Source organism: Oncorhynchus kisutch, linkage group LG17 (genome assembly GCF_002021735.2).
Source record: "Oncorhynchus kisutch isolate 150728-3 linkage group LG17, Okis_V2, whole genome shotgun sequence".
NCBI classification, from domain to species: Eukaryota; Metazoa; Chordata; class Actinopteri; order Salmoniformes; family Salmonidae; genus Oncorhynchus; species Oncorhynchus kisutch.
In genome coordinates, this window is record NC_034190.2 from 42,091,492 (window position 1) to 42,116,401 (window position 24,910).

The 24,910-nt window shown below is 42.0% G+C and overlaps 1 long non-coding RNA gene across 1 annotated transcript; it reads left to right on the forward strand.

Annotated features, from left to right (window-relative positions):
* Nucleotides 1-709: 709 nt before the first annotated feature.
* On the forward strand, nt 710-21,159 carry LOC116354413 (uncharacterized). The gene is made up of 3 exons (XR_004203638.1): nt 710-1,176; nt 16,167-16,333; nt 16,867-21,159. It is a non-coding gene; the product is annotated as an uncharacterized LOC116354413 (long non-coding RNA).
* Nucleotides 21,160-24,910: the final 3,751 nt, after the last annotated feature.

Genomic DNA, 24,910 nt, shown 5'->3' on the forward strand with positions numbered 1-24,910 from the left:
GATGAAAACCTGCTCCAGAGCACTTGGGACATCAGACTGGGGCGAAAGTTCACCTTCCAACAGGACAACGACCCTAAGCACACAGCCAAGACAATGCAGGAGTGGCTTCGGCACAAGTCTTTGAATGTCCATGAGTGGCCCAGCCAGAGCCCAGACTATGCATGGAGGCTCCCCATCCAGCCTAACAGAACTTGAGAGGATCTGCAGTGAAGAATGGGAGAAACTCCCCAAATCAGGTGTGCCAAGATTGTAGCTTCATACCCAAGAAGATTTGAGGCTGTAATCCCTGCAAAGGTTCAACAAAGTACTGAGTAAAGGGTCTGAATACCGATGTAAATGTGATAATTCATTTTTATTTTCGTTTTTGCAACCAAAAAACCAAATGTTTTTGCTTCATCACTATACGGTATTGTGTGTAGATTGACGAGGGGGGAAAAAACGATTTAATCCATTTTAGAATAAGGCTGTAAAGTAACAAAGTGTAGATAAAGTCAAGGGGTCTGAATACTTTCCGAATGCACTGTAGATCACTGGCTAGGCCTACTACAGTGTTGTTTTGTATTGTGTTTGTACAGCAGTAGCAATTTGTTATGTGAAATATCTGATTCATTGAATTGCACTAAATTCTTATTGAGGCCACTCTTTTCACTAAGAGTTAACGTTTATTGCGCATGCTGCGACTACTGCAGTCCTTCTCACCCGCCCCTTTATATTACAGTAGGCTATAGCAGAGACCCCTGAATCGACAGAATTTCAGAGGCTATTGCGATTCGGTAAAGGAAGGGTGGGAGACATCTGGGCGCTCGGGGGTCACATTAGCGCAGAATTTGGAACGGCGTGTGCACTTTCATGGTCGTTTACATTTAATTTCCTTAAATTTAAATTTCTCTCTTCCATTTGGATTCCTTTTTCTATTGATAACGGCTATAGCCTCACGCGCGTGCGTCCAGTTTCAATAATCTTATTGCGCAAACCCGATGACACATTAGGGTTTATTCCATCTATATACGCTGATCAGCCAGGAGTTATGAATTTCTATTTTGCAGTATTTGCCTTCATGGCACCGTGCATTTTTGTTATAGTAACAGTAGGGGTATCATGTATAATTCATCGAAGGAGGCAGAGTCGGCTTTGAAAACGCTCACTTCTATGATGGACGCTCTGGTTCGTATTAGTGTAAGTAATTCTATACTGTCTGTGGTCTGTGTTAACATGTTTTGTTGTTTTCCCGTTGTAGTCTATTCTAGTCCATGACCTTTTATAGGCTAAATTTGATGCATACAGGCAGTAACAGATTGCCACCATTTTTGTTCAGGTTTCTGATTTGCCCGCATTTTCCACCTGTCGGACCACCCTTATTACATCATAATTTGGTCTATAACCTCACAACATTCAAGCACAATATCCCATGCCATTCCAACATTTAACACGGCTCAATGTAACACATTGATATATATATATATTTTTATACGGGCCTTTCTATAGGCTATTTCTGGAAAATATATAGCCTCTTTCTCCTCAACCTGCCCATCACCCTATTCTTCTACCTTGAATGTGGTAATTAATTCGTTATGTTAGCCTAAATAGTACTAAACCTAGACATTAAGGAAACAGATATGCATGTTTTAAATAGCACTATAGCCAATACAAAATCGGAATCAGGTTGCTTGCTCTCTTGTGATGTTTGAGAACAGAATGTCGTACACCCATGTCGTATTGTGAATGACTTCCCATTAGGCTACCATTTAAAATGTCCATTCAATTCTCCAGCATTTTTTTTATATCAAGCTGCGTCCAAATATGTTGAAGCCTTCCAAATGTATTGAACCACTTAGGTAGGCCTATCATAGGCTTAATGAATTTTGGTGCACATTTCTGAGACAAAACTATAAGGTGCTTTATAATGGCTTGTGTAAAAACATGCAACTGCAACATTATACAAACTGGAAACAAAAAGAGAACCATACAAATAAAATGCCACACACTTTGTGGAGCTCCTGGGATAAGCAGGGACCAGGGATGCTCATTACCATGAAGACGGGATTCAGGCCAGGCCCATGGAGGCCTTTTGCTGCAGAGGGGGAGATAAGGCCAAGAAAGGAATGGCTATGTGCACAAATTCTCTGAAACCCTGCACATGTGTGAGATTCTCTACTTTACACTAAATGAAAGATTCACCTATTTTTAATGTTATATTATTTTGTTGCATCTCTGAGTGATGTTCTTTCAGTTCCCAGAGTCATTTCATGCTTTCATGTGTATCTGAGCTCTTGCCGAAATTTGGCAAAACGCATCATACCGTCTGTTTTTCTATATTTTGAAAACTTGATTGCTGACATGCAAAACATTTTGGGACTGTTATCAACAGTTGATTAATGAAACAAATACCAAAATATAGTTTGAGTGGAATTGTCCTTGTGCACACCAACTTCTGTAAACTGTATTGCGTTCTGGCGGAAGTCCATTAATTTCAATGGGAGGCAATCTGCACTGCTGCGACTCATCTGCTGGACTAGGTTGCAGTGTGTCGCATGTGTTGGATTTTTTTCAACTTGTGTGTTGCTTTGCCGTGCCGTTTCAGAAACAAAAGTAGATGAACCACAGAAGGTGTTGTGGGCGAAGATTTTTCTCTGAACGTTCTGAAAACATGACTTTAAATAGAACCGCGAGGAAACCTCCAGGAAACATTATGCTGAAGTACTGAAATTCCCATCTCAGAAACATACAGTATGGTTTTCTGAACATTATGTGCCAGCTGGGTATCCTGTACACTTCACAGAACATTGTGGGAAGGGTGTAAGCAAAATAACCATAGGACAACCACGCGCTCACCTAGGTCTAAGAAACATATGGTTCTCAGAACGTTATGTTCTCGCTGGGTTGTATCCTTTTCTTTATGTGTTATTTCTGCTGTACAGAGGCTACATAATCATGTCAATACATTTGGTTGAGGGTTCAGAAGAGGGTGAGTAAAGAGAAAAACATGAAGGGAGGGGAGAGTGAGCAGCAGTTATATATATATATAAAACAGAGTTGCTGCAGATCTTACTTTTCCAGACCTTCGCTACCATTAGCCAAGGCACCGAAGCCTCTGTACATGTGCCGGACCCCTCACTCCGTGCACAGTCTCAATCCACTCCACTTGTAGAGAACAGGATACCGAATGATGCTCGATTAATAAAGTTAGATCAAAGCTGAATCAATGGCCGTGTTCGAGAGCATATCAAAACGACTGCAGGCGACTGCCGACTGACTCATGACTCATTATTATATGTAGATCAGTCAGTCACAATTTAACAATGATACATTGCGGTTTTGATCCTTTAGAACATGGACAATGTCTGCATGATCACGTTGCTTGTTACGTTACAGCCTTATTCTAAAATTCATTAAAAGTGTTTTTCCTTCATCGATGTACACACAATACCCCATAATGACAAAGCAAAACCATTTTTGACATTTTTGTAAATGTATTAAAAATAAAAAACGGAGTACTGATCATGATCACATGGTTTTTGTAAAGTTCATGCAGTTGCAAATCGGACCATCTTTAGCCCTATAATGCAACACACTATGAAAGGCGCCCCTCGAACACTCCCAAAGACTCCCTTTTAATTCCAATTGATATAGCCTAGTGCGTCAAAAGAGTGAATTCAGTCATTGTTTTCTTTTTTGATAACTAGGTTACTAGTGTAGCCTATGAATTCACTCTTTTGACGCACTAGGCTATATCAATTGGAATTAAAAGGGAGTCTTTGGGAGTGTTCGAGGGGCGCCTTTCATAGTGTGTTGCATTATAGGGCTAAAGATGGTCCGATTTGCAACTGCATGAACTTTACAAAAACCATGTGATCTAAGGTCATGAAGTATTGAATGCAGTTGACTGAAAAGTGTCAACCAATCATTAAGGTGTTTTTTTTAACCAGATGTGACTGAAACAGGAACCAACTTTGCTGCAATTCATGTATGCATTAGATATGTACAATTGAATGTGGTATTTGAGGATCTCTCTCACCAAAAGATAGTACTTTACACACATATATTTACAGTTTGTTAGTGTGTGATATGGGGGTTGGAGACATGTTTATTTTGACATTACAACGAAAAACTTTTATAAACAATGGCAACACTACCATGTTGCAGTGAGCCCTGCTGTTGGAAAACCATATCAGTGTCCAACTTTCGGCTGTCGCAGATTAACCTCCCCCGACTTCACTCCTCGACTTTTGTCTACAGTCGGTTGCTTTCACCTTACTACTGAATGTGCCATTAAAATAATTTGCACATCACAAATCCTGAGCAGGGTGTTGAGGACCAATCAAATTAGATTCCATCACTCTAGCAAAGAATGTGCCATCGTCCCTTCATTCTACGTTCATAACAGTTTTGTTCTTTACTACACTTTTATGACCTGTATAATGTGTCAGAAAAATATCCCAATGGTTCATGCATTCAAAACAAGAGATGCAATGTCAGTTACCTGTGTGATATAATCGGTCTGACTAAACTGTTATCAATTTAACATGTCTATTCTGCGTGTGGTAAGCTCTTACTTACATACGTATGTACGTATGTACAGATGTTGTATTTTAACTTGATCACTCTACTGTCGTAGAGAATTTTCCTGCTGTCTACTGTAAATTGCCACAGTAGATTTGCCGTGGTAAACAAGGAAATATTTGATTTATATTGTAAGGAATGCTTGCCAAATATACTGAACAAAAATATAAACGCAACATGCAAGAATTTCATTGATTTTAATTTTACCTTTATTTAACCAGGCAAGTCAGTTAAGAACACATTCTTATTTTCAATGACAGCCTGGGAACAGTGGGTTAACTGCCTGTTCAGGGGCAGAATGACAGATTTGTACCTTGTCAGCTCGGGGGTTTGAACTCACAACCTTCCGGTTACTAGTCCAACGCTCTAACCACTAGGATACCCTGCCGCCCCAGTCACAGTTCATATGAGGAAATCAGTCAATTGAAATAAATAAATTAGGCCCTTATCTATGGATTTCATATGACTTGGAATACAGATATGCATCTGTTGGTTACACATACCTTAACAAAATGGGCCTCAGGATCTCGACCCGGTATTTTTGTGCATTCAAATTGCCATCGATAAAATGAAATTGTGTTCGTTGTCTCTAGCTTATGCCTGCCCATACCATAACCCCACTGCCCCCATGAGACACTCTGTTCACAACGTTGACATCAGCAAACCACTCGCCCACACGACGTCATACATGTGGTCTGCGGTTGTGAGGCCAAATTCTCTAACATGACGTTGGAGGTGGCTTATGGTAGAGAAATTAACTGTTGAAGAATTCAATTGGAATTGAAAGAGAACTTTCAACAAAAACATTTCACACAAGCACTGATATTTAACCCTTCCTCCTAGGATGAGTCTCCTCCTACACATCTGAACAGTGTAGCCTAGTGGTTAGACCATTGGACTAGTAACCGAAAGGTTGCAAGTTCAAATCCCCGAGCTGACAAGGTACAAAATCTGTCGTTCTGCCCTTGAACAGGCAGTTAACCCACTGTTCCTAGGCCGTCATTGAAAATAAGAATTTGTTCTTAACTGACTTGCCTAGAAAAATAAAGGTTAAAAAAAAAATGCATCTTTGTTGCTAGACAGAACCATAGTGATATCTGTTCTTCCTCACTTTATCTGACCTGACCTCTACCCAAAAAGTGCTCACTCCTCCCCAACTCACAGCTGTCATGGTGCCTGGTACCAGAGGTCTTTTCTCCTCCCATAGGATCCCTAATGGCTAACAATAGCATATCCTGAAATAATGTAAATGTGATACATTATCCTCTCTCCCTCAGTGACATGAATAAGTATATTTCATATTCTCAGAATCCAACAATAGAAAAAGTATTTTAGGGTGCGGTAATGAGGTGACCAATAATGGTTGCAACTGAGATCAGCTGTGCAGGTGAATTTAGCGCTATTCATAGTTTAATGAGACATCAGATGGCGATAATCTAGTGCCATTGGTGGATGCAAAAGGCCTGTGGTTATTTGATTATATTCCAATAGCCTACACCTGTTAGCCTATGCATTGTAACATTAATGAAAGGTGTGAAAACCGATAATAGGCTAGCTTACTGTTAGAGTTTCCGTGGCCGAGTTGGTGAGCTGCTATCGGCCATCAGTAGATTGACAGATGTAGGTCTACTATAGAACAATAAACTTTCCTCCAATGTGGATGCTCGCCCACATTTTATACTTAGGCTACAGTGCCTTCAGAATGTATTCATACCCCTTGACTTATTCCATATTTTGTTGTGCTACAGCCTGAATTAAAAATGGATTGAATGCAAAAATTAAATCTCACCAATCTACACACAATACCCCATAATGACCAAGTGAAAACAGGTTTCACATTTATTCAAAATAAAAAACAGAAATACCTTATTACAAACAATACCAAAGTTTTGACACACCTACTCATTCCAGTTTTTTTATATATATATTTTTGTATTTTCTACATTGTAGAATAATATTGACGACATCAAAACTACTTTAGGGCCTTATTGCAAACAGGAAGCATGTTTTGGAATATGTTTATTATGTACAGGCTTCCTTCTTTTCACTTTGTCATATAGTTTAGTATTGTGGGGTAACTACAATGTTGTTGATCCATCCTCAGTTTTCTTCTATCACAGCCATTAAACTGTTTTAAAGTCACCATTGGCCTCATGGTGAAATCCCTGAGCGGTTTTCTTCCTCTCCGGCAACTGAGTTAGGAAGGAAGATTGGATCTTTGAGTGAGTTATTATGTGACTTGTTAAGCCAATTATCATCCTGAAGTTATTTTGGCTTGCCATAACAAAGGGGTTAAATACACATTGACTTAAGACATGTCAGCTTTTCAGTTTTAATAAATTTGTAAAAATTTGTACAAATGCAATTCCACTTTGACGTTATGGCGTATTGTGTGTAAACCACTTGTATTTTTTCAACAACATTATAATTGATTGGTGGAGCAGTCTACTAAGACAGTTGGTTATCCTGCATGGGGCAAATATATATAAAAAAGTAAAATCCTTTATTTACAATATTCATCCGTGCCCACACATATCTAATTTGGAAAAGTGAAAGCATATCTGTGAGAGGGGTCACCCTGGTAGTAGTTGTAGGTTTTTAAACAGTACCCAAGAAGACCAATCTGTGAGATAATTTGACCATTGGAAAAAGAGCTGCATAAATACTGCAATGCGTGTTGGATTGAACTGATCCCCTAATCTTAATTTTCAAGGTGATGATTGCACTTTTCTTTACTTCTTTCCAACACAATTCCGCAATAAATGTGAGTTTAGATTTAAAAAATAATAATTATCACATCACGGGGGATTAAAATTTACCAACATTTGCACTTGATCTCCCCCTTCTAGCTCTTCTAGCTCTGACTTTGCTGATGGCTACTTTATTGAGGAAAAATAGACTTACTATTCCTGTGATAGAGTATGTGGTTGTACCAACTAGCTATCTTAAGATGGATGCACTAACTGTAAGTTGCTCTGGATAAGAACATCTGCTAAATGACTAAAATGTCACATGTAAATGTGAGGGGTCTCGGCGCCTTACCACTGTGAGCAAACTGTCCAGAACTGTATTTGCTTGCGATGAACATCATTTTATTGTCCAAGTGGCTCGTTTCAGATCGTTTCATCTTGTTCTTGATACATTCGCTGTGTTCAAATACACATACTAGCATACTGTATACCACATACTTAATGAGGATATACTACATACTATACACTATTAGTTCATTTTAGTATACTGTAAACGAACGGTATCCTTTCAGTTGAGCATACTAGCACTACGCCAGTCTACCAGAAGTTGATGCTGTTGCTATGCAACCTCTTGCTAACTTTTTAGCATAACAAATTACTAGCTAGACATTTTACGACTTCGGGTGTGTTCGTAAATTCAATCTGGAGTGCCAGAGTGCACTCTGGGTGTTCGTAAATTCAGAGCGTTGTCAGATTGTTCGTTCGTAAATTCATAGCGTTTCCCTCTCGGAGCGTTCAGAGCGCACACTGGCCGAGGAGTAGGGTTGATCCTATCGTTCTGATCATCACAACGGCAGTCAAGCACACAACAAGCTAACTGGCTAGCGACATCGAGACAGAAATGACAGACCACCTCACTCTGAACATTTTACTCGCCCTAGCAGAGCTGGTTAGGCTGTTTTCATGTTATCCAGAGCGTTGGTGACTGTACATCTGGCAAAAATGTAATAAGGATTTTTTTGCCAACGTTTACTGACCCCGGCCATATTCAACGGGTGTTGAGCGTAAATTCATCAGTTATTCTGCGCTCTGGCACACTCAGGCGAGAGTACTCTGAAATCAGAGTAAATAGGCGGAGTGAATTTATGTCCATTGAGAACGCATAACGACTATACCACTTAGCTAAGAATAATGTGATTTATCAAGTCAATAAACATTGGATAGTTAGTTAGATATCATATAGTTAATATACTGGCAATTAGTAGCCAACTAACATTAGGTAGCTAGCTAGCGATGCACCCTGTATTATCGGCATATTAAACAGTGTTTAAGAAATATATTACCTTCAACAGTGTTTTCTTGTAAAAACATCTATCCAAGATGGCGTAGCAGTAAGTCGTCCTGTCGTGTCGTGTCCCTGTATATTTCATTTATTTTTCGTTTATTTTTCATTTATTTTTCGTTTTTTACATATTTTTCGTTTTTTACATAGCTATCCCTTTAAAAACATTTTGCTAAACCTAAGCTTCCAAATACGCTGGATCTTCACAACTAGCTATCTAGCTAAACCGCAACCCCGGATGATTACCCCTGGCTAGCGTTTCCACCCACTTAGCTTGAAGCTAGCCCGGCCTGCGCTACCACCGTAGCATACTCCTGAGCTACAATACCCGGGCCCACGACCGGTCTATCGATGTCACCGCATGAAGAGGAATAAACAGACTCACCCCATCGCGACGTCCCCCATAGGCTAACTCTCTAGCCCTCGCTATCTCCCTGCTTGCTAATTCGGCCTGCTAACTGCTAGCTTGTCCAGCTCCGGTCCGCTAACTGCTACCTTGTCTAGCCCGGGCCTACAAACTGTTAGCTTGTTAGCACAGGCCTGCTAACCGCCTGAATCGCCGCGTCCCAAACGCCCACCGGACCCATATTTACTTTCTATCTCTTTTGACTTTTAATTTGTTTATACCTTCCGGAAACCTGCCTCACCCAATGTGATACGGAATCGCTATTATTTTTTATTTATTTTTAGAACACACTCAAGAACCTCCAGAAGCTAACCTGCTAACTAGCTACAAGCTATTTAGTCATTGTTAGTTTTTTAAAACCTGGATAACACTCGCCAGTCCAGCTTCCCTGCCCCATCCACCGCTGCCCCCTGGACACTGATCTCTTGGCTACATAGCTGATGCACGCTGGACTGTCCATTAATCACGGTACTCCATTCTGCTTGTTTGTTTTATCTGTTGGCCCCGTTGCCTAGTCTACGCCATTTTACCTGCTGTTGTTGTGCTAGCTGATTAGCTGTTGTCTCACCTACTGTTTTAGCTAGCTTTCCCAATTCAACACCTGTGATTACTGTATGCCTCGCTGTATGTCTCTCTCAAATGTCAATATGCCTTGTATACTGTTGTTCAGGTTAGTTATCATTGTTTTAGTTCACAATGGAGCCCCTAGTCCCACTCTTCATACCCCTGATAACTCCTTTGTCCCACCTCCCACACATGCGGTGACCTCACCCATTACTACCAGCATGTCCAGAGATACAACCTCTCTCATCATCACCCAGTGCCTGGGCTTACCTCCGCTGTACCCGCACCCCACCATACCCCTGTCTGCGCATTATGCCCTGAATATATTCTACCATGCCCAGAAACCTGCTCCTCTTATTCTCTGTCCCCAACGCTCTAGGCGACCAGTTTTGATAGCCTTTAGCCGCACCCTCATACTACTCCTTCTCTGTTCCGCGGGTGATGTGGAGGTAAACCCAGGCCCTGCATGTCCCCAGGCACCCTCATTTGTTGACTTCTGTGATTGAAAAAGCCTTGGTTTCATGCATGTCAACATCAGAAGCCTCCTCCCTAAGTTTGTCTTACTCACTGCTTTAGCACACTCTGCTAACCCTGATGTCCTTGCTGTGTCTGAATCCTGGCTCAGGAAGGCCACCAAAAATTCAGAGATTTCCATACCCAACTATAACATCTTCCGTCAAGATAGAACTGCCAAAGGGGGAGGAGTTGCAGTTTACTGCAGAGATAGCCTGCAAAGTAATGTCATACTTTCCAGGTCCATACCCAAACAGTTCGAACTACTAATTTTGAAAATTACTCTCTCCAGAAATAAGTCTCTCACGGTTGCCGCCTGCTACCGACCCCCCTCAGCTCCCAGCTGTGCCCTGGACACCATTTGTGAATTGATCGCCCCCCATCTAGCTTCAGAGTTTGTTCTGTTAGGTGACCTAAACTGGGATATGCTTAACACCCCGCCAGTCCTACAATCTAAGCTAGATGCCCTCAATCTCACACAAATCATCAAGGAACCCACCAGGTACAACCCTAACTCTGTAAACAAGGGCACCCTCATAGACGTCATCCTGACCAACTGGCCCTCCAAATACACCTCCGCTGTCTTCAACCAGGATCTCAGCGATCACTGCCTCATTGCCTGTATCCGCTATGGAGCCGCAGTCAAACGACCACCCCTCATCACTGTCAAACGCTCCCTAAAACACTTCTGTGAGCAGGCCTTTCTAATCGACCTGGCCCGGTTATCCTGGAAGGACATTGACCTCATCCCGTCAGTTGAGGATGCCTGGTCATTCTTTAAAAGTAACTTCCTCACCATTTTAGATAAGCATGCTCCGTTCAAAAAATGCAGAACTAAGAACAGATACAGCCCTTGGTTCACCCCAGACCTGACTGCCCTCGACCAGCACAAAAACATCCTGTGGCGGACTGCAATAGCATCGAATAGTCCCCGTGATATGCAACTGTTCAGGGAAGTCCGGAACCAATACACGCAGTCAGTCAGGAAAGCTAAGGCCAGCTTCTTCAGGCAGAAGTTTGCATCCTGTAGCTCCAACTCCAAAAAGTTCTGGGACACTGTGAAGTCCATGGAGAACAAGAGCACCTCCTCCCAGCTGCCCACTGCACTGAGGCTAGGTAACACGGTCACCACTGATAAATCCATGATTATCGAAAACTTCAATAAGCATTTCTCAACGGCTGGCCATGCCTTCCGCCTGGCTACTTCAACCTCGGCCAACAGCTCCGCCCCCCCCGCAGCTCCTCGCCCAAGCCTCTCCAGGTTCTCCTTTACCCAAATCCAGATAGCAGATGTTCTGAAAGAGCTGCAAAACCTGGACCCGTACAAAATCAGCTGGGCTTGACAATCTGGACCCTCTATTTCTGAAACTATCTGCCACCATTGTCGCAACCCCTATTACCAGCCTGTTCAACCTCTCTTTCATCTCGTCTGAGATCCCCAAGGATTGGAAAGCTGCCGCAGTCATCCCCCTCTTCAAAGGGGGAGACACCCTGGACCCAAACTGTTACAGACCTATATCCATCCTGCCCTGCCTATCTAAGGTCTTCGAAAGCCAAGTCAACAAACAGGTCACTGACCATCTCGAATCCCACCGTACCTTCTCCGCTGTGCAATCTGGTTTCCGAGCCGGTCATGGGTGCACCTCAGCCACACTCAAGGTACTAAACGATATCATAACCGCCATCGATAAAAGACAGTACTGTGCAGCCGTCTTCATCGACTCTGTCAATCACCATATTCTTATCGGCAGACTCAGTAGCCTCGGTTTTTCGGATGACTGCCTTGCCTGGTTCACCAATTACTTTGCAGACAGAGTTCAGTGTGTCAAATCGGAGGGCATGCTGTCCGGTCCTCTGGCAGTCTCTATGGGGGTGCCACAGGGTTCAATTCTCGGGCCGACTCTTTTCTCTGTGTATATCAATGATGTTGCTCTTGCTGCGGGCGATTCCCTGATCCACCTCTACGCAGACGACACCATTCTATATACTTTCGGCCCGTCTTTGGACACTGTGCTATCTAACCTCCAAACAAGCTTCAATGCCATACAACACTCCTTCCGTGGCCTCCAACTGCTCTTAAACGCTAGTAAAACCAAATGCATGCTTTTCAACCGGTCGCTGCCTGCACCTGCATGCCCGACTAGCATCACCACCCTGGATGGTTCCGACCTAGAATATGTGGACGTCTATAAGTACCTAGGTGTCTGGCTAGACTGCAAACTCTCCTTCCAGACTCATATCAAACATCTCCAATCGAAAATCAAATCAAGAGTCGGCTTTCTATTCCGCAACAAAGCCTCCTTCACTCAAGCCGCCAAGCTTACCCTAGTAAAACTGACTATCCTACCGATCCTCGACTTCGGCGATGTCATCTACAAAATGGCTTCCAACACTCTACTCAGCAAACTGGATGCAGTCTATCACAGTGCCATCCGTTTTGTCACTAAAGCACCTTATACCACCCACCACTGCGACTTGTATGCTCTAGTCGGCTGGCCCTCGCTACATATTCGTCGCCAGACCCACTGGCTCCAGGTCATCTACAAGTCTATGCTAGGTAAAGCTCCGCCTTACCTCAGCTCACTGGTCACGATGGCAACACCCATCCGTAGCACGCGCTCCAGCAGGTGTATCTCACTGATCATCCCTAAAGCCAACACCTCATTTGGCCGCCTTTCGTTCCAGTACTCTGCTGCCTGTGACTGGAACGAATTGCAAAAATCGCTGAAGTTGGAGACTTTTATCTCCCTCACCAACTTCAAACATCAGCTATCTGAGCAGCTAACCGATCGCTGCAGCTGTACATAGTCTATTGGTAAATAGCCCACCCTTTTCACCTACCTCATCCCCATACTGTTTTTATTTATTTACTTTTCTGCTCTTCTGCACACCAATATCTCTACCTGTACATGACCATCTGATCATTTATCACTCCAGTGTTAATCTGCAAAATTGTAATTATTTGCCTACCTCCTCATGCCTTTTGCACACATTGTATATAGACCCCCCCTTTGTTTTCTACTGTGTTATTGACTTGTTAATTGTTTACTCCATGTGTAACTCTTTGTTGTATGCTCACACTGCTATGCTTTATCTTGGCCAGGTCGCAGTTGCAAATGAGAACTTGTTCTCAACTAGCCTACCTGGTTAAATAAAAAAATAAAAAAAATAAAAAAATAAAAATAAAAAGCCATCAATGTTTTGTGATTATTGGTGTCGTAAAAATGTTAGCAATTATCATGTTTGACATTTCAGTGGAAATACTACTATTATCAGCGGTAAGTGTTGTGTATTATCAGGAAACGGTCCCCAGTTAATGGCCAACTTAATATTCTGTTAAATTACAAGATATATCTGTTTAATTTTGTTCAAAAAAAGAAACACCAACCTTGTATACGAAGTGTTTACTAGATAGTTGACTAGTTCCCCCTGCGATGTTGGTGGAAAATTAGCTAACATACCAGTAGTTAAAGCAATGAATTTGTATCCGCTCTTGCTGGACTCCGGCCGCATGTTTTCCGCCATTGTTTAAATGTGAAAACATTGTGAAGCCACGCCCATTTTCTGAAGAATTGCATTATTGGCCTTAAAAGCACGGAAATAGTGTCCACTGCTTGTTTACCTCGTATTTTGGCGAATGTAGCACGACATCCAGGAACTTTTGGCATACTAACTCTATCCATACTATGACCAATTAGCATACTACATACTTAATTTACGTCACAAATAGTATGGTGAGTATGATTATACAAACACAGCTCATGTCTTTTTGAGGTGTTTTGCCTGATTTCATGTCAATGCTAATATGGCAAAAATAATTGTCCCATAGTTGCTAAAAAACTACCTGTCTGTCTATGCTTTTGTGAGAAAGTGTTCGTATCAGGTGCAACTACATGTACCCACCCCCAAAATGAATATTTACGAGCAATTCCCCCATCCACAACTTTTGAAGCGTTGGGCAAACATTTGAAGCGGTTGGGCAAAGGCTGCAATTGCGGTTGAGACTTACCCTTTAACCTTTGAGTTGTTTCTGTTTTAACACTGTAACCACATGCGTCAAAAATAGATGTTCATCCATGAGTCAAAGGGCAATGGGCCGGATTTGAACCCATGCTGAGTCTGGCATATGTGTGCTGGGGTCAGTGGCTATAATAATTTATTCTGCCTATTGCTTATTTTCAACATACAGTACCAGTCAAAAGTTTGGATACAACTATTTATTCAAGGGTTTTTCCTTATATTTACTATTTTCTACATTGTAGAATAATAGCGAAGACATCAAAACTATGAAATAACACATCATGTAGCAACCAAAAAAGTGTTAAACAAATCAAAATATATTTTAGATTTTATATTCTTCAAAGTAGCCACCCTTTGCCTTGATGACAGCTTTTCACACTCTTGGCATTCTCTCAACCAGCTTCACTTGAAATGCTTTTCCAAAAGTCTTGAAGGAGTTCCCACATATTCTGAGCAATTGTTGGCTGTTTTTCCTTCACTCTGTAGTCCAACTCATCCCAAACCATCTCAATTGGGTTGAGGTCAGGGGATTGTGGAGGCCAGGTCATCTGATGCAGCACTCCATCACTCTCCTTCTTGGTCAAATAGCCCTTACACAACCTGGTGTGTTGGGTCATTGTCCTGTTTAAAAACAAATGATAGCCCCCCTAAGCGCAAACCAGATGGGATGGCGTATCGCTGCAGAATGCTGTGGTAGCCATGCTGTTTAAGTGTGCCTTGAATTTTTTTTTAAATCACAGACCGTGTCACCAAATAAGCACCCCCACACCATCACACCTTCTCCTCCATGCTTCACGGTGGGAAGTACACATGCGGAGACTCACAAAGACACGGCGGTTGGAACCAACAATCTCAAATTGGGACTCATCAGACCAAAGGACACATTTCCACCATTCTAATGTCCACTGATTGTGTTTCTTGGCCCAAGCAAGTCTCTTCTTATTATTGGTGTCCTTCAGTAGTGGTTTATTTGTAGCAATTCAACCATGAAGGCCTGATTCACGCAGTCTCCTCTAAACAGTTGATGTTGAGATGTGTCTGTTACTTGAACTCTGTGAAGCATTTATTTGGGCTGCCATTTCTGAGGTTGGTAACTTATCCTCTGCAGCAGAGGTAACTCTGGGTCTTTCTTTCCTGTAGCAGTCCTCATGATAGCCAGTTTCATCATATCGGTTGATGGTTTTTGCGACTGCATTTGAAGAAACTTTCAAAGTTCTTGAAATGTTCCGCATTGACTGACCTTCATGTCTTAAAGTAATGGTGGACTGTCATTTCTGTTTTCATATTTGAGCTGTTCTTGCCATAATATGGACTTGGTCTTTTACCAAATAGGGATATCTTCTGTATACCACTCCTACCTTGTCACAACACAACTAATTGGCTCAAATGCATTAAGAAGGAAAGAAATTCCACAAATTAACTTTTAACAAGGCACACCTGTTAATTGAAATGCATTCCAGGTGACTACCTCATGAAGCAGGTTGAGAGAATGCCAAAAATGTGCAAAGCTGTCATCAAGGCAACGGGTGGCTACTTTTTTGGTTACTACATGATTCCATATGTGTTATTTCATAGTTTTGATGTCTTCACTATTATTCTACAATATAGAAAATAGTCTAAATAAAGAAAAACCCTTGAATGAGTAGGTGTGTCCAAACTTTTGACTGGTACTGTATAATAAAACAATTGATTTTCCTTAATGAAAAATACATATACCCCCTACAAGTATGTAAATGTATTCTAATACACATAAGAATTCACACAAGACACGTTGTAGCCTTCACGTAGCCTACATAAGGTAGCCTACAATGTTGATACAGTATTGCATCATATACAAACACTGCTTCCTGCTGCCACCTGGCGGCGATTAAAAATATTTATTTAGATATTCAAATCCCCCTGCTGCAGGATTATTTTCCTCCTGTGACGAAAGTGGTCAAATTAAGATCCGACATCTGTACGTACATACTTACTTACTTAGTTAGTCCTCTTCATTCCTATGCAGAACATAAGGCATTCCAAATGTAAGCTACTTGCCTAGTATCCTACTTATAATAGTTTCCACCCCCAGGATCACCATCAGTCACAGACACCAGAGCACAACCCACACCTCTGGAAGCCTCCCTGGGAGCTCTCATCATGACAAACCACAAGCACGCTGGCAGTGAAGATGCCAAGACCCTCATTAAGAAAGAGCTAACCAACCTCATCAAGGCTAAGCCGCCAAACATTGCTGGGGTGAGTCATTGCAACACCTCATGCCAGTTTCCCGGACACCGATTAAGCCTATAGTCCTGGACTAAAAAGCACTTTCAAAAATGAAGATCCATTGAGCATACTTTTTTTAAAGTCCAGGACTACCCTTAATTTGTGCCTGGGAAACCGTTCCCTTATGAGGTAGAAAACGCTATTCTAATGCTATTTTTTATTGTTAAAGATGCACTTACAAATTCAAACATATTTTACGAATTGGAATTTGCAGGACGTAACATATATGAAATGGATGAAGTAGTACACCATTTTTTTTCAGGGACCCGTTTTTGCTCGAGCACTACTTTCAAAACTACAGACTGAAATTATGCAAAAGCTCTGGAGCGTCACTTTAAATGCGTCATGATTTTAAGAAAAAAATCCACTTGGAATGACGTTTTATTGAACTTTGACTGATTCTGTATTGCAGTCCTAGCCATTCGGTGTGAATGACAATTAAATACAGAAATCCTAATATATTGTGTCTTTCTTGTGATCCTATATTACATTGACATAAGCAGAAGGGTGGTCCTGAAGTGGGGCACCTGATGACAATGCTGGACCAGGACGCTGACGGCTCCATGAACTTCAAGAAGTACATCACCTTGATTGGATCCCTTACATGTGCAACTGTGCCCTAGCGGGAAAATGCCAACTTCCATCTGCTTTGTGCAGTGTATTACATTACACTTGTGCAGCCCAGTACATAATTGGAAATGTATAATTTGATTCAACGCAATTCCCCCCTTCTGCAAATCAAATATGTATCTGTTCAGATTTTTGGTCTCTGGATAAGCTACCAACATTCTCATCTCCGGAGCATTTAAAAAACTCCAATATTTCCCTTTGGATCATGGCACTTGCTTTCATGACTGTTACTTAAGTCAGCAAGTTGTGCGATAAGCCTACTCACTGCTGCGTGTGTTGGTGGCTTGATGGCGCATGTTTTGATAGGCCTACCATGAACCCATGTTATCCAGATCTATTAAAACAGCTTACAACAGAAATAGAATTAGCCCTACTATTGAAATGCATGATTGCAATGCAATTCCCCCCTCCTGCAAATCAAAATGGGTCTGGATTTACCGGTAATATTCTCAACTTCAGAGCATAAAAAAAACTCCCATAGGCATATTTCCTGTGGGATCAGGCGCATGCTATGTTTTAATAGGCCTACCAAGAACCCATGTTATCTATATCTATTATTAAACAGTAGGCCTGTAGGCTAGTGCTGGTCCTGCATGTCCGATGCGCAAGATGCACATCCAAATTGGAAGTGAGAATGTCATTTTCACTTCTCCAGTGTGGGCTGACTAATCTACCAGCTCACGTTTGTTGCCTATGTTGTAGGCCTAGTGTTAGTTTGACTCATATGTGTACAGTACTTTGCTTTATTTGACAGCATTATTTTAAAGGATTTGAGGGTTAGTTTAAGAGTTAGGGAAAACAGGGCAATGAGTCATTAGATCAGCCATTGAAGATTTTATGCACAGGGAATAGGCTGCTATAAACCCATAGCACTGTTGATAGTATACCTTGGATACTGTGGATTGCTGCATGTTGCATACATACATGAGGTGTATAAACCCTGGATGACTGACAGGGGGCGCTGTATTGAAGTCACCTCACAGCCATCTTGGCATCTCTGCAATGTAAAACATATTTTTGAAGATATAGAAATGCATTTATTAATGTCTACATTTGTTTCCTGACACATTTATTATATTACAGACACCATAATGCACACTTTTAAATTATATTATGTGAGCTAAACATATACATATATATATATATATATTACAAAATCCTTAAAGTATATATTTTTGGAGAGTACTAATGGTACTGTCCCCAACAACAACAACAAAAATATTTAAATAGCCGTGGGAAGTAGGGGTGCTGCAGATAGATTACAATAAAAAAGAGTGCTAATAAAAAATACATATGTTTTTTAAAGAAAATTAAAAATGTGTTTATCACTAGGCCTTTATTACTCCTGTATGAGAGGAGCAGAGAAAAAAAACTCCTTATCAGCAGAGCCCGCTGAAATGCCTCCGTTCTTTCACCATTCATTGTTCCCATAGGGGGATTTTACAACCACTTCAAACAAGGTCCGTGTTTCATGTAGGCTTTCCCTGGCGTGACATTTCATGTAGGCTTTCCCTGCCGTGACATTTTGATAACCGTGTAAATCTCTCTCGGACAAGGTGACTTTTATCAATATATTCAGCTCTATTTACCCCCAGATTCTAAAATACTAATTAGCCTCAAAGGCAACATATGAAAACCTACAAATCCCTGTAAGCTCCTGCGAGTCATCTCTAGCTGACACCTTTGCTGTCAGATAGCTAACTACTAGCTACTGTGTTAGAGCTGGGCTGAGACAAAACCCTTCCAACACTCCTGTTCTTCAGGACTTCCTGCAATGACTGAAACAGACCAAAGCAGGAGAATAGTATTCCGGGTTGAAACAGTTTACCTAGTTGAGAGGTGATAAGACTCAGGCATACCCATTGGTTCTGGAATAGAGAAGGTTTGCAATTTGGCATCAATTACATGACAGTTATTCTACCTAAAAAACAAACGTGTGAATACCAATTACCTTTCACATTGGTAGTTACAGTCTTGTCCCATCTCTGCAACTCACATACGGACTCGGGAGAGGCGAATGTTGAGAGCCATGCCAAGCCACACTGCTTCTTGGCACAATGCATACTTAACCAGGAAACCAGCTGCACCAATGTTTCATAGGAAACACCGTAGACCTGGCAACTGTGTTAGCGTGCACGACCACTGGAGTCGCTAGAGCACGATGGGACAAGGACATTCCGGACGGCAAAACCCTCCACTAACCCAGACGACACTGGCCCAATTGTGCGTCGCCCCATGGGTCTCCCGGTCGCGGCCTGGTACCGTACCAGGATCTGTAATATGGCAGCTAGCACTGCGATGCCATAGACCGCTGTGTGACTCTGGAGGCCCCAATTCCAATAAATTTTAACCACATTATAACAAGTAGGACTAAATAAGGTTACATAACCTTGTCTAGTAGCTTTACTAATAATTTGCTGTCCAGAGTGTAACAGCAAACAGATCAATGTCTTCCCGAAGTAAAGTAAGTAGAAAGTTGACTCAAGAGAAGCTAATCAGTCAAAAACTCTCCAAAAGCCAGACCAAAATAATACAGCTAGCTAGCTAAACTAACTACAAGTCAAGTAGTAGGTTACTGGAAATAGGCTTCCCACCCCTCACCCACAGACACAAACAAACATGATCAAGAATGCCTAGCTTCATCATCAAAGTTAGTTAGCTAGTTAACTAGCAAGCTAGACTGTTGGTTTATAAAAGCCAAAGAAAGCTAACGTCATTGTTGGTAATTTCTCATGCATTTAAATATCAAGACAAACAGATGGCTAAATGTAGCCAGTCTACACATGGGCTACCACGTGGCGCAGTGGTCTAAGGCATTGCATCTCAGCTAGAGGCGTCACTATAGACAACCTGGTTTGAATCCAGACTGTATCACAACCGGCCGTGATTGAGAGTCCCATAGGGCGGCGCACAATTGGCCCAGCGTCGTCTGAGTTTGGCCGGTGTAGGCCATCATTGTAAATAAGTATTTGTTCTTAACTGACTTGCCTAGTTAAATAAAGGTTAAATAAAATGTAGAAAATGGCTAACAAGCTAACCATTAGCTAGCCTACAACTCAACGTCTTACAGGAACGAGCTCACTGGCCAAGCACACGCACGTTCGTGGATGGTCCGATCACTTCTGACACCAATTTAATGAAACAGACAGGGTGCAGGTCTCGTACCCTCAACCTTCTGGCCCGAAGTCCAGCGCGCCATTGACTGTGCCCCAAAAGCATGCTCGAGCGGCAGAGTCGATATCTACGCTTATAAACCCAGGGTTGTTACAGTATTGATAAAAGTAGACTTGTCTGAGAGTTATTTACACAGTTATCAAAAACACAGTTATCAAAGTGTTTCTAAAATCCCCCATGGGAAAAAGTAATGGTGGAAAAACGATTGGAACTGTTTCCATGTTTGACCACTAGGTTTTTATGGGTATTATGACTCAAAACTGTGATACTTTATGGCCAATACATAGCATCAGCAATCCAGGGTTTATTTACATAAATGGTTGCATATTAAGGGTGTGTTCGTAAATTCACTCTAGAGTGTCAGAGAGCACTTGGAGTGTGCTCTGGGCGTTCGTAAATTCAGAGTGTTCAGAGTGTCAGATTGTCCATTTGGTCCGAGTGTTCTGACCTCGCCCATTTTACTCGCCCTAGCAGAGCTGGTTAGGATGTTTTCATGTTATCGAGAGCGTTGGTGATGATAACTGTGACACTGGCAACAACTGAATTACGTTTTTTTGCCAACGTTTACTGATATCGGTCATATTGAACGGGTGTTGCACGTTCATAAATGCATCAGTTATTCTGCGCTCTGGCACACTCAGACAAGTGCTCAGAAATCAGAGAAAATAACCAGAGTGAATTTACGAACTCACCCTAATATTACTATTGTGATGTATAATTGCTATGGTAATTTGGAATATCCAGTCAATGAGCATTAGGGGTAATGTAGTCATTATACAGAATCTGCATTGCAAGTGCTTACAAGTGCTTACATCATTTACATTGTAACAGCATGGTATCCCAGGGAAAAAAATTGAAAATAAACAAAAATACAAAACACAGGAGGACATGTTTCTTTTAAGCCTAAAATTAAGAAATTCATCGCAAAATCAACTGCAGTTTAGAGGCTTAAGGTATAGATGCCACATTAATAAATGCCTGTTTAATTTGAATTTGTTTGTCCGGGTGTTTTCTTTATTTTTATTTCACCTTTATTTAACCAGGTAGGCTAGTTGAGAACGAGTTCTCATTTGCAACTGCGACCTGGCCAAGATAAAGCATAGCAGTGTGAACAGACAACACAGAGTTACACATGGAGTAAACAATTAACAAGTCAATAACACAGTAGAAAAAAAGAGAGTCTATATACATTGTGTGCAAAAGGCATGAGGAGGTAGGCGAATAATTACAATTTTGCAGATTAACACTGGAGTGATAAATGATCAGATGGTCATGTACAGGTAGAGATATTGGTGTGCAAAAGAGCAGAAAAGTAAATAAATAAAAACAGTATGGGGATGAGGTAGGTAAAAATGGGTGGGCTATTTACCGATAGACTATGTACAGCTGCAGCGATCAGTTAGCTGCTCAGATAGCAGATGTTTGAAGTTGGTGAAGGAGATAAAAGTCTCCAACTTCAGCGATTTTTGCAATTCGTTCCAGTCACAGGCAGCAGAGAACTGGAACGAAAGGCGGCCAAATGAGGTGTTGGCTTTAGGGATGATCAGTGAGATACACCTGCTGGTGTACGGGTGGGTGTTGCCATCGTGACCAGTGAACTGAGATAAGGCAGAGCTTTACCTAGCATGGACTTGTAGATGACCTGGAGCCAGTGGGTCTGGCGACAAATATGAAGCAAGGGCCAGCCGACTAGAGCATACAGGTCGCAGTGGTGGGTGGTATAAGGTGCTTTAGTGACAAAACGGATGGCACTGTGATAAACTGCATCCAGTTTGCTGAGTAGAGTGTTGGAAGCAATTTTGTAGATGACATCGCCGAAGTCGAAGATCGGTAGGATAGTCAGTTACTTACTAGGGTAAGTGTTAGAAATTTGATATGTAGACGGGCGAGTCGGTCAAGGATCGATTCAGACAAGGTGGTCAATTGTATGACAAGCTACAGTTTATTCAGAGTGAAGATATCTAGAACAGCGTAATTACGGCTCTCCCGCTGGTTCGTACGGAAACGCAGACGAAGAAGAGGCCGATACAATCAGTACACCACTTATATATAGAACAGAAAGTAGGTTGATTCTGGAAGATCGGATCTTTGGTTTGGTTCAGCTGGGGTGTAGTCTGTAGTCTTCCGCCATTGGCTCAGTTGTCTGTCCGTCATCGTAGAATCCTCTTCGGGCATTCAACGTTCAGCTACAACGGAGATCATGTGTGTGTGCGCTGGTTTTGGCCATTAGTGTAATGCGGGAGCTATCCTGTAGGGGACCCCACAGGCTCTACTCTGAGTTGTAGCCCCCCATTAACAATAGTTTGGTCACCTACATAAGAAATAGCATTTCTCTACAAAACCCTCTCTTCACGTCTCACCAGAGACGTGACACAACCTAACTGGATCCAGACACAAAGAGAAACTTCTCCCAAGGGGACTATGAAATAAGGCACGGTTTTAAACAGAAATAGATATATATGTATTACATCATGTTCTCCATTCAATCCCACTATGTACTAAGTTGGCTACCAGCCACCTAGGAACTTACAACCCTCATTTAACAGAGCGGAGAACAACAGCTCAAAATAAAAGTAAATGCTTGTCTACATAAGCCAACTTTTTTCCCGCAGGAAAAAGTTGTGATTCCCTCTCTTCACATCTCCAAAGAGATGTGACTTAAACTAGGCAAGTCAGGCGGAATGATCCACCTGCATAACACATACATACATCCCCATAAGGCAACAGCAGATATAATGTAAACCTAAATAGGCACTCTCCTCCTCATCCTCGAATTCAAGTAGGTCTTTATCCAGCAGAGGAAACATCTGGGAAGGGGAGGAAGGGTCAATGGCTCTAGAGATAACCCTAGTGGCAAGGGAACGGATGCATGGAATGCAACAGCATCCACAGAGAACTAAAATGGCAGCGAACACCGAAATGGATACCAAAATGGAGGACACCAGGGTTTTATATTTACCAAACGCACTCATCCAGGAGTCCCACATCGAGGTATCCATCCCAGAATGAGATTTCATTTTACCATTAAGCGTCCTCAAACCTTCTAGGGCCATGGTCAAGCTACCATCGGAGGCTGTGTTATTAGGGATGAAAGTGCAACACTGTTCACCAAACATAGTACAAGCTCCACCTTTCTCCGCCAGTAGCATATCTACTGCAATGCTATTCTATAATGTCATAAGAGAAGTTGCAGCCAGGCTCTCATGCTCCATACCGTTATCACGCACCTGGCTCCTGTTATCTAACAAAAGACCGCTTGTTCTCGCAACCCCACGCTCTGAATGTGCCCTCCCTTCTGTATATATATTTTATTTTCAGCATGAGAAAGTCCCCTGGCCCTGACACTTTTAACAATGTTTCAAGTCAGCTATGTTGCATAACACTTGCATACATCAACACAAGCCAACAGCAGATAATATTCAATCATATATATGGTAATGGCTAAAATGTAAAACACAGGAACCAATAATCCCTTTTTTTCACACCCCCAAGGGTGTGAACAAAAATTCAGCAATGAATCATATAACAGTCACAGAGTTTAAAATACCTTCATGTCAAAAGAGAACAGCTCATTCAAAAACAGAACAAAAAAAAAATGGTGTGAAATTTAAGTCCCCCTTTTGACACCCACAAGGGTGTCACTTAGCAAAAACAGGATAACACTTTATTGTTTATTGACATGTAAGATACCGGATAAAACTTTGGTCATGGAAAACAGAGTAAAGCAAAGCAAAGCATTATTATAAACCATCTGGTCCTCTCAGCTACTCCTATCCTGCACCAGTTGGGCTTCATGCCACCCAGGGACTCGAAACCTTCACAACAGGGAGAACAAACATACTGGAAAGAAAACCCATCATAAAGATGTATAACAAGGAACTGTGGTGGTGTAAGATTTATTCTACTACCTCACCCACAGCATACCATGGGTCATCCTCAGTCAGTCTCATCCTCCCCTGAAAGCATGCTTCAGTATCAGCATCTCCAACTGGAGCATCAAGCAAAGGCATCATCATGCCTGAAGCCTTCACCACATCTGTAACAGACTTCTTGAAACACTGTATGATGCAAGCAGCACACCTCATCAAATAACAAAAATACAAAAATTAGGGTCAGAAATCCAGTAACCACCATTCTAGTGTACTTACCAAAACCAGGCTCCCACTCAAGAGAACAGGCCAGACTCCTCCACCCCCGCCATGGTCCTCATCTCAGCAGATAGTGCATCAAGCCCACTAAGGGCCTTAGATATACTACCATCTGGACTGGTGTTATTAGGAATATACGTGCAACATTGTTCACCGAACATCTTGCATACGCCCCCCTGACTGGCAAGAAGCATATCCAAAGCAAGTCTATTCTGTCTGGCAACCCTAGATGTGGCCTCAAACTGTTCAGACATACCAGTGAGTGCATCACGGGGGTAATTAACAAAACGCTGTTGATCATAGTAGATGTAATGAATCCATGCAGTCTGTCTTGCATCCACTATGGCTGGACCTATAATCCATCATTCCTGCCCAAGGCCTGAAGCTCATGAGGAACCCCCACCGGCACTCCCAACAGGTTAGTGTGTATGTCAACTACGTCCATGGAGCACTACTTCTATGTCTCCCATGGGATGGAATGTTTTCAGGTCCCCTGGATACAGAACCCAACAGCTGTTCAGCAGTAACATCAACAATGGTCAGTGGAATTATCAAACTGGTCAGAGCACACGTACCTTGCCAGTCTCCTCTAAGA